Source organism: Castanea sativa, chromosome 11 (assembly GCF_040712315.1).
Source record: "Castanea sativa cultivar Marrone di Chiusa Pesio chromosome 11, ASM4071231v1".
Taxonomy (NCBI): Eukaryota; Viridiplantae; Streptophyta; class Magnoliopsida; order Fagales; family Fagaceae; genus Castanea; species Castanea sativa.
The window spans coordinates 68,424,173-68,434,416 of NC_134023.1; the positions used below are offsets into that span (position 1 = coordinate 68,424,173).

At 31.7% G+C, this 10,244-nt stretch overlaps 1 pseudogene; it reads right to left on the bottom strand.

Moving 5' to 3' along the window:
* Nucleotides 1-1,479: 1,479 nt before the first annotated feature.
* Nucleotides 1,480-9,402, bottom strand: LOC142617514 (cytochrome P450 705A22-like; annotated as a pseudogene).
* Between the last annotated feature and the right edge of the window lie 842 nt (nt 9,403-10,244).

The following is a 10,244-nucleotide window of genomic DNA, read 5'->3' on the forward strand; positions in this document are numbered from 1 at the left end:
ACGACCAAGTTTTGTTCTGTTGAAACTGTGATACAAAAAGTATTGGTACAAATTCATTCAACCAAGGAAATAAAAGTATAAAATTGGCTAGGAGTTGTTGCTTGTGAGTGAAGTGATTTATTTCCACTTGGCGTGTCTTCTGGTTTTTTCGGCCTCAAATATTGATGCTCAGCTTGACCAGCCCATATGCTCCAATTCATGAAGATGCTTAACCCATGTCATTGAGTCTGAACCCAACAATTTAGCCTACAACTCTAATGGGCCTTCTTCAGTTTATACTGATGTGATAGTCTCTATGGCATAAAAATAATTTTTATTTTGGCTGTTAGTTACATTAACATTTTTTATAATACATTTAAAACGTTAGGAACTAAATTTCCATACAATGTAAAAGTTAATGATCAAAATGATAATTTACATATATAAAAAAAAAATTTGGGTTCATGTGATCTGGGTAAAATACAACAATTTGAAAATTTAACCATTAAATAGTTAGCAATTGATATGTTTCTCTCAATAATGCCAGGAAGTTTTTTTGAGAAAATAATGCCAGGAAGTTGATTGAAAACTTTTGGTATCTTTTTTTTAAATTAGTGAGAAGCTGAATTTTTTTTGTAATTAGGATTGTTTTCAACACTTCTAGCCAGGCCAATGGTTTGGCCCATGGGCTTGTCTGGGTTACTTTGAAAGTTGCTTCTGGGCCAAATCCATCTCTTCAATCCCAACATGAGTTTTCTTCCTGATACAAGTAGATTAACTGGACCTAGGAAGTCTTTTGTAGCTCTTCTCTCTCTCGTTTGTATCTTATTCAACTAAAAAGATTTATTATTTTTTAATAATAATAATAATAATAAAAAAAAAAAGATATCCTTGGGACTTTGGGCTGGAAGCAAAGTTATCAATGGGATGTCAATTTTCTTAAGAAAATTAATTTGTGTACTTTCTAACTCAGGTTATTTTAATGAAAGTCTTTCATTTGCTTCTCTATGATGGAAGTTTGGCCTAATAAGTTGTACTAAATTGTCCATGCAAAATATAAGATTTTGTTAGTTGTAGTGCTGGACGGTTGACATCAATCAATACAGTATTGATTAAATGATTAAGCTTACCACTGTTTAACAATTTAAAATTTTGATTTATGGGTTAGTCATTTGGATTAATGAATTATATTATTTATGTGCATGCTACATAAAGAATGTCAACTTGCAAAATGAGAAAGTAAAATGTTTTCATCACTTGAGATTACAAATTTAATAAGATTTGAAATCCATGTCATACAACCCATATAATTTTCTCTATACCATAAAGTCAAGACGCAAAGAATTCTTTTTGTTTCACTTTGAGTAGCGAAGCCAAAGTAGGTATTAATGTCATTGAGAATCTAAAGAGTTGATAATAATTCTATATCATGATGAACATCAACCTCTCCATGTCCAGAACAACTTTCCACGAGGAAACATGTTATTTAGAAACACATCATAATATTAAAGCATCACATTATACAAATTTAATGACCTACATCACCAACTGGTGCTTGACATAGAAAGATAGTTGCAGATACGATGCTGAGCAAAGAACCAAATGCCTAGTTTATTGGACATACATACCATAACATGGGCAATTGCTTATGCTTATTTGATTATATTGAAGCGGTAAATGGATTGAAGTGAACAATAGGACGAACTATAAGTCGGCGAGCCATGCTCAAAGACATGCCTGGTCCAGGTTGCATATCAACCTTAGTTCCATATTCTTCTCCACTAACCTTCAAATCAAAGCATTGAACCAATGCAGCAACTGCGGCATGTATCATACTAAATGCCAATGCTGTTCCTGGACACCCTCTCCTTCCTGCCCCAAATGGTACAAAATTGAAGGTTTGTCCCTTTCCTTCAACTTGACATTGGTCTAATTTCTCTTGCTCATTGAGTGAAACCAAAAACCTTTCCGGGCGGAACTCGTTAGGATCATCCCATGAGTCTGGATCCCTCATAATGGCATAAACATTGATTGCCACTGTAGTTTTTTCTGGTATATCATAGCCATTGATTTTGCAATTTGGCGGCATTCTCTTGTAATGACAGGGCCTGGTGGGTATAGTCTTAGTGTTTCCTTTACAACTGCTTGCAAGTAAGGGAGATTTGGGATATCTGACTCTTCAACTAGTCTAGTCTTTCCCACAATTGATTCTATTTCCTCTCTAACCTTGTTGAAGACACTAGGATGATTAATGAGCAAAGCTATTGCCCACTGCATTGACTCTGCTGAGGTGCCAGTGCCTGCAATGAAGAGATCCTGGCATAACAGCAAAATTCAATTATGGTCAAATTGGGAGTCTTGAAGAAATCATTTATTCTGAAATTGATTTGACTTTATGTATATTTTTCAACAACTGTGGCATCTCTAACCAGCCACTCTGTTAGAAGTTAAACTTGTTTTTAACTGAACTTTCGCTAATAAGCATAAGTTTTATATACTTATCCAAGTGCAACAAAGCCTCGAAATTCTAACTAATATATAGTGATATTTCTATATCTATAAAAGTATTATTAGGCCCCAAATATTAGTAATAAAAAAAAAAATAGTAATGAAATAGACACAACAAAATGTTACAATAACTTCACAGCATTCCTAAATTAACAAGTCAACTCACACATGAGCTCACTACAATCTCTAATTTAAATTTTTTGCTACGTTAATTTAGGAATAGTATGAAATTTTTGTATCTCTAGCATTATTCAAAAGAAATTTTTTAGAGTAACGTTACATCCACAACATTTTCACAAAAAAAGAAAAAAAAAATTCCTTAGGTGATAATATGTTATCTATAGGAAAAGAAAAAAAGAAAAAAAAATGATGTTAGTGGTGAGCTCAAATTATATAACCAATAACAGATTACTACCTAATATTCAACATTTTCACAAAAGAAAATCTTATGTGATAATATGTTATTTATAGGAATAAAAAAAGTAATGTTAGTGGTGGACCTAAATTATATAACCAATAACAAATTACTACCTAATATTTGTTGTGAAATTATTGTGGATATAACATTATTCAATTGCTTATCAAAGACAAAAGAGAGGAGGGTGGAATTAGCAAAGTATAGGTGGACCATTGTCCACTCATTTCTTTGTTTTTTATTTATTTATTTATAATCTTTATAGCTTCATATATATATATATATATATATATATATATATATATATATATATATATATATATATATATATTAGTTGTTAACAAAAAAAAAATTTGTGAAAAATTAATCAAGTCTCAAAAGGGTTCTTTAAATAATTTGTTATTAACAATGTACACAATATAATAAAAAAAATTGAGAATCTCAATAATAGATAAAATAATTTTCAAAAAAGGAGTTATAAAGGTTTTAGATGAACAACTCACATATGAACAAGAAATTCATTAAAAAAATAAAAATTTTTTAATCTAAACAACTTAGATAGAACAGAAAAGAATATTATTTAATTAAATTTAAGTATATAAAAAGCCTCAATTTAAAAATCTCCTCAGACCCCAAAATCCCTTGGTCTGCCCTTGTTTACATTTTCCATTCCTACTACATCTCTAATTAAATGTAAAACAATCTTTGAAGGAAAATTCCATACAAGGGCTAGTCTATTACTCTTATTTATACATCTTAAATTAATTACTCCAACTAGTTTGCGTTTCTTAATATTTTTAACAAAGACATTCAAAATTCAAATACCCCCTCCCCCTCACCCAACTATTGAATAATAAAAAAATAAAAAATAAATCAACCTTTAATGGACTATGAGAAAGGAAAAATTAATAATATTATTTATACAACTTAAATTTGGAGTATTGTATGGATTCAAATTAGCTAAATTAGTAAAAACCATTTTACTTGAACATATTTTCAATTATTAAATTGGAAGTTGGTAGGTCAATTGCACTTTGGAAATTGTTCATAATTTCAATTGCGTTAGTATTGGAGATTTAAAAAAATAAATTAAATTGCTTTTCACAATCTAGCAACTCAAAATTGCTCAGTTTTAAGTTCAAGCATATTATGCTAAGAAAATTATTGCATTTGACTAAAAAAAAATTGAGTTTTCGTTGATTTTATATTGATAATTTAGGATAAATTATTAATCTGAGAAAATATTCAAACACCATATGCATCAAGCTTGCAAAATGATCTTGGTTTTGACTAATACTTAGCAAATACATACAAGTATTGCAATTTTTCACTTTTTTTTATTGGGTCGGTATAATTATTTAAAGGTTGAATATAATATATTATTAGGCATTTTTACTTAGATGAAGATGACAACAAGAACAGAGATTAAAAGAGGAGAAGAGTACTGTGGTTTTGCTAAGATCCCTTAGTGACTGTTGATTGCAACCAAATGACTGTGAAATACTGAAATTGTGAGATTTGAACTGAATAGAACATGTGAGATTTGAGAAGATTGATGTCTGATGAGTGGGTCCCGTGCACTGTTCACAGGATCCACAAACTTTTTTTTTAACAACTTTTTCATTAAAAATAGGTTCCACAGCACTATTCACACATTTAAAAATTATTTTGCTATAGTGTTTTTAGTTTTTAGTTTTCAGCAAAATAAGCAGTATCCAGACACACCCTAAATATAGTGGCTTTAAGGTTTGAATATGATTTAAGAGTGTTTTAGAACTTAATAATAAGTAATGTTAAGTTGTCTCTTTTTAAGCAAAATAAAATAAATAAATAGATGAATTTGAAATAAGTTCAGATTCATTAAATATATGCCGAACAAAATTGAAATTAAAATTGCAAAAGGGTAAAACTTAGATACAGTTCCTTATACATTGTTCCATAGCTTTCCCTTTTAAAAATCTGACATCTGTCTAATTGAATAACTAAAGAAAAACCATTAAAGTACTGTAACTTCCTATTGTTGTATTTTTTTTTCTTTGCTCTCTGAGAAAACCCATTGGCTTCATATCTGATTTCTTTCACACAATCGCTTGGGTCTAACCAGGAGAGAACAATGAGGCGAAGGAGATTATAGAGGTGGTTGTAGCATGTAGAGGATTGGGTTTGGGTTGAGTTGTAGGCTTGTAGTAGACTAGTAGCAGGTTTTGATGGGGGGGAGGGGGGGAGGGGGTAGTTTTGCCCTTCTCTTTATCTAATTTGTGTTATTGGGAATTAGTGCAATGGAGCTGCTATTACTATTCTAATGGCTATTTGTTCCAAACTTAGGAGGATTTCTCCAAACTAATTTGCAGACAAATTTTCACAGTTTTACTATATCTTTTCATTAGGTGTGAATTTTAAAAATATAACCGTTAGATTGAATATTCTTATTATATCCTCTATACTTGCAAAATTTCAAAAAGATCAAAGACCAATATCTATCTCATCAATCATATGTTTAAATTTCAAGTTTTTAGAGTCTAAAATTATGCAAAAATAATAATTTTGTTGATTGAATAGTAAATAACATTTAATTTGAAAAACCTGTGACATGTATATTAAAAACATAAAGAACATGCAATTCAACAGTTACATTTTCAAAATTTGCATCCAATAAAAAGAAATAAGAAGAATTTGAAGGGTTTCGCTTCAAACTAGCTTGGAGATAAACCTTTTCTGTTGCTATCTTTTTATTATTTAAAAGGCCATCTGTCTAACATACAAAGTATGAACAGATCAACTAGTCTTCTAATAAAAATAATGGGAGTTATGGAGAAGATCAATACAGCCTTGTCCTTTTAAAGCCAGGTTTTATTTTTTGATGTTGCTTGGGAGAAGTTTGAGAGATCTGCAGTCAAGTCATCTAACTTTTCTCATAGGCTCAAGAAAATAAAGAAGAAAAGAAAAGAACGGTGCTAAAACACCGTTTGTTTAGTTATTCACTCAGACAAATGGCAGATTTTTAAGAGGAAAACCTAGCTAATGAACAGTAAATAAAGAATTGTATCTAAGTTTTGTCAATTGCAAAATTTAATAAAATTTAGAATGAGTTTGAAATCTATATTTTCTTAATTTAAACTTGTCTTTTTTCATTCTTAAATAAGTGCACAAAAATGGTCAATGTGAACTAAATGGACCAAACAAACTGAAATAGACAAAAATGGATTGAAATGCTATGCTGATGTGACTTAACATGAGTATAGAAATAATAAATGTTACACTTTATCTTTTAAATATTATATAGATTTTTCTTTTTTTATCACAAATGAAAAAAAGTTACAATGACATTTAATGTTTATTGATTTACTAAATTCCTAAAAGTTTTTTAAAAATGCTATTAATTTTGTTCCATTCTAGCCACAGATGGAATTTCTAGTACTAGTATGCAAACTAGAACAGGAATACACTCTTTCCCACCTTAGCTCAAATTCTAGTTCATTTCAGCCCGTTTCGAGCATCCAAGTCAATTTTAGGTAATTTTGGCCAAAATGCAATTTTTGGCTGGAGTGAATTTTGTTCTCTTTTACCACTCCATGCAGCCAGGGGTAGAGCCAGGGAGGGCAAAACCCATTGAATCATACAATTTTGGCCTCCTCAAATCTTACAATTGTGGTTCATGATCATGAAAACCAATTAAGGATAATTTTGATGCAAAGAACTCCAACGAATGATCAGGCTTTTAGCTGCAAGCCTACAACAAACTCCCGTGAAAAATTGAAATTTGCCACTAGTAAACAATGAGCCCCCACCGTAATATCTCATTTGGTCTTCCTATGGTGTTTTTGAATGTTTTATAAAATATATCTACTTTTAAATAATATTATTTTACCAATCAGTGTGGGTTTCTTTTACATAAATGAGTGGTTATGATTTTCTTCACATAAATGTGGTTGTGATTTGAGTGGTAACAGTGGTTTCTACTTTCCACTTTCCAGCACTTCAATTTATATTATTATATTATTATATTTAGATTTTTTTTTAAAAAAAAAATCGTTTCAACCTATAACTATGACTTATGTTCCTGGTAATAGTTTTTTATCATCAAATTAAGATACCAATCAATTTTTGATGTAGGCAGAAATTGAATCCTAAATCTCTTATTCAACTATCTTGTTACTAGTTGAATTAGCTGGAACCCATATTATTATATTTCGATTTGATATTGGGCTAATAGTTTAAGCAATTAAGGTATTGTCACATATATAGTTATATATATTTGATGACAATACTTAATTGTTTTTTTCTTGTGTTATTTGACTGGATATAGCTTAGTATTTATGAAATTTTTATTTATTTTTAATTATAAAAGGTAGTAATATGATACTTGCATTTTTAATTTTTAATTTTTTTTATAAAAGGGTAGAACATGATGAAACGTGCATTTTGAACAATATAGCTTGTCAGAATAAAACTTTTGTACAAGATGGAAAATGACTTTTTCAATAATTATTTAATTATTTATGTGAAATACGAAATTACTAAAAAAAAATTGAGTTTCAAATTAATTATAAATAATTTTAGTGTAATTAAAGAAGGTAGGGCACAACTTTGTTGAGTTGAATTTGATGATTTTACGACTATGAACACGGAGAGAAAGAGAGACTTAAAAAACTGAAGGTGACTATTGATGATTCTTTCAGCTTGAGGTGGATTGCTCATGATACTTCAACCTTCCCATATTTGCATTTTGCAGCACAAAGCCACAGAGTGGGAGTGCCACGTTTTTGGCCTTTATTGCAAATAGTGCCACAAGACCCCTAATCAAAACCTATTAAGATGAGTACCACCGCGCACCTTTAGTACGGTGGTCACTCCACAAGTATAAGTGCTTGCAGGGTGTAGGGAACAAGGACCGGGGTCCAAGTCTCTAAGAAAGAGTTTTACACACATACACTTAGATTAGATTAGAGTAAAAATTATATCTTGTATAAAATAAAAATCCTATTAAGATGAGCTAACAGTTAAGAACTTATTGTGTCCCAAAAAAAGAAAAACATTTAAGAAGTTAAAAATGGCACTACACCTTGATTAAAAATAAAATAAAAAAGAAAAAGAAAAAAGAAAAAAAAGCACCCAATTAATAGTAGCAGTATGCTAGTAGTATAATATATGTGTGAATGTTAAGCCTGGAACCACTGAAACGGCAAGCAAAAAATAAGTTGGTATGGAAAAAGTGAGGGATAAAAATTAAGAATACAGTTGTAATTAGAAAAAGTGAGGGATAAAATTAATTAAGCCAATACAAATGCACTTTTAGTCTATCTTGAAACATGATGGGACGAGGGGAGAGCAAGAATCAAAATTCAAGTCTTCATTACTCACTTAGACTCTTAAATTAAGCTAGTAAAATTTATATCTCATTAAAAAAAATATTCAAATAATGTAAAATAAAGAGATTGAGAAGTAAGAAGGAGAAACTTTACCGCAAAGAAGGCCTTGATATGGGTTCTTGTAATCTTAACGTCAGCCTTCTCATCATGAAAAACATCCAAGAGTATATCCATCAAATCCTTTTTATCTTCTCTCTCGCCTTCATTTTTGCACCTTCTCACTTCATGATCCTTCAACACCCTCTCCAATAACTCATCATAGCTCCTAGTCAAATCCAAAGCCTGTTTCCCAAACACCCAAAACCCCAATTTCTTGAAAGGCCCCAACACATCCCCAAAGCACATCTTTGCTGCCAGCTTAAAGGACTCCGTCACTAGATCTCTAATCTTTTCTGCCTCTCCTTCTTGCTCCAAACAACTAGTACTCATCGCTATCCTGCAAGTCACAGTGTTTGTGAACTTCATCACCTCAACACCCACATTAACATCCTCTTTCTTCCTTGCACTCTCCAACATTCTCTTCAACAACCTCTCTTTTTCTTCACGCCGAACAAAGAGGGAACGCTCAAGCTGTTTTGTGCCAAGAAGTTCAGTCACACAAAGTTTCTTCATGAACCTCCAGTAATCACCATATGGAGCAGTGACAAACCCTGAAGTTCCATAGGGTAACTTGTCAGAAAAGGCAAATATAGGCCTAGAAGCAAAGGCAAGGTCTTGGGATTTGAATATTTCAGAAGCAACAGAGGCTGAAGAAACAAGTAGGCAGTGTGATGCACCAAAGCGGAGATAGAGAAGAGGGCCATATTTGGTAGATAGGTTGTGGAGGGATTTGTATAAGGATGGACCAAGAAGGTGGAGATGACCAATGATTGGGAGGGCTGGTGGGCTAGGAAGAAGGTGAGAATTCGTGGTTACCTTGGTGGGTTTGCTGAGAATGGATCGGATTAGGAAGGTTGTGATGAGAGATACAAAGAAGAGGAAGGAATAGCATTGGATATCACAAATGGTGGTAACCATGGCTAGATTATTTTGAACACTTTTGAATACGTTATTGTTTATTTTTATTTTTTAAAAATTACAGCAGTGGCTTTTTAGCATATGAGTTATCTTTTATTATTAAAATATTAATTGTTTACAGTGTTGATTGTTGTTTACTTGTTTTGGTTGGTATTGACATTGTGAAATGTGAGGTGAGGCTTGACATTGTGAAATGTGAGGTGAGGCTTATCATTGAATTATTTGCTTTGCACATTATCGTTGTTTTGTGAGGCTGGGTCACTATACTATTAAAATATTTGCACTTAGGTTGCGTTTGGTTACTATTTAGCTTATTTTTACTATTATTTATGGGTTATATTGCACTTTTTAGTACTGTTCATGAATTTCACTATTTCAACTATTTTTTAGTTTTATCTATAGTACTTTCAGCAAACAGTTTTTAGTTTCAGATAAATAAGTTGTTCCCAAACGGACACTTAGGTATACTGCTTAATTTGCTGAAAAATAAAAACACTACAGCAAAATAAATTTTAAATGTGTGAATAATGCTGTGAGACCCATTTTTAATGAAAAAAAGAAGTTTGTGGATCCCGTGAACAGTACACGGGACCCACTGAGAGTACCTTTTAGCGCTGAAACGCGCTTCCAAAAAAAAAAGAAAAAAAAGAAGAAGGAAACACAAGACACAGACACGCAGGAAAATCAGCCCAATCCAAACGGTCACTTAGTTGTTATGCATAAAAGGATGGATAATTACTTACTATCCAAGGCAAAAGTCTTGTATACACTTAGTGCACTACATACTATCTCCTATTTAGCAAGGTTTTGAAACCCAGACCGGACTGCACAATCCGACTAGGTTAACCAGAAATCGTTCATGAACACGGTTCTTTAAACTCCAAGAATTGGCCTATGTGAGAAATTCAGTGAACCATTCTGACAGCGGTTGAACCTTTCGGGTTTGAAAACCGTTC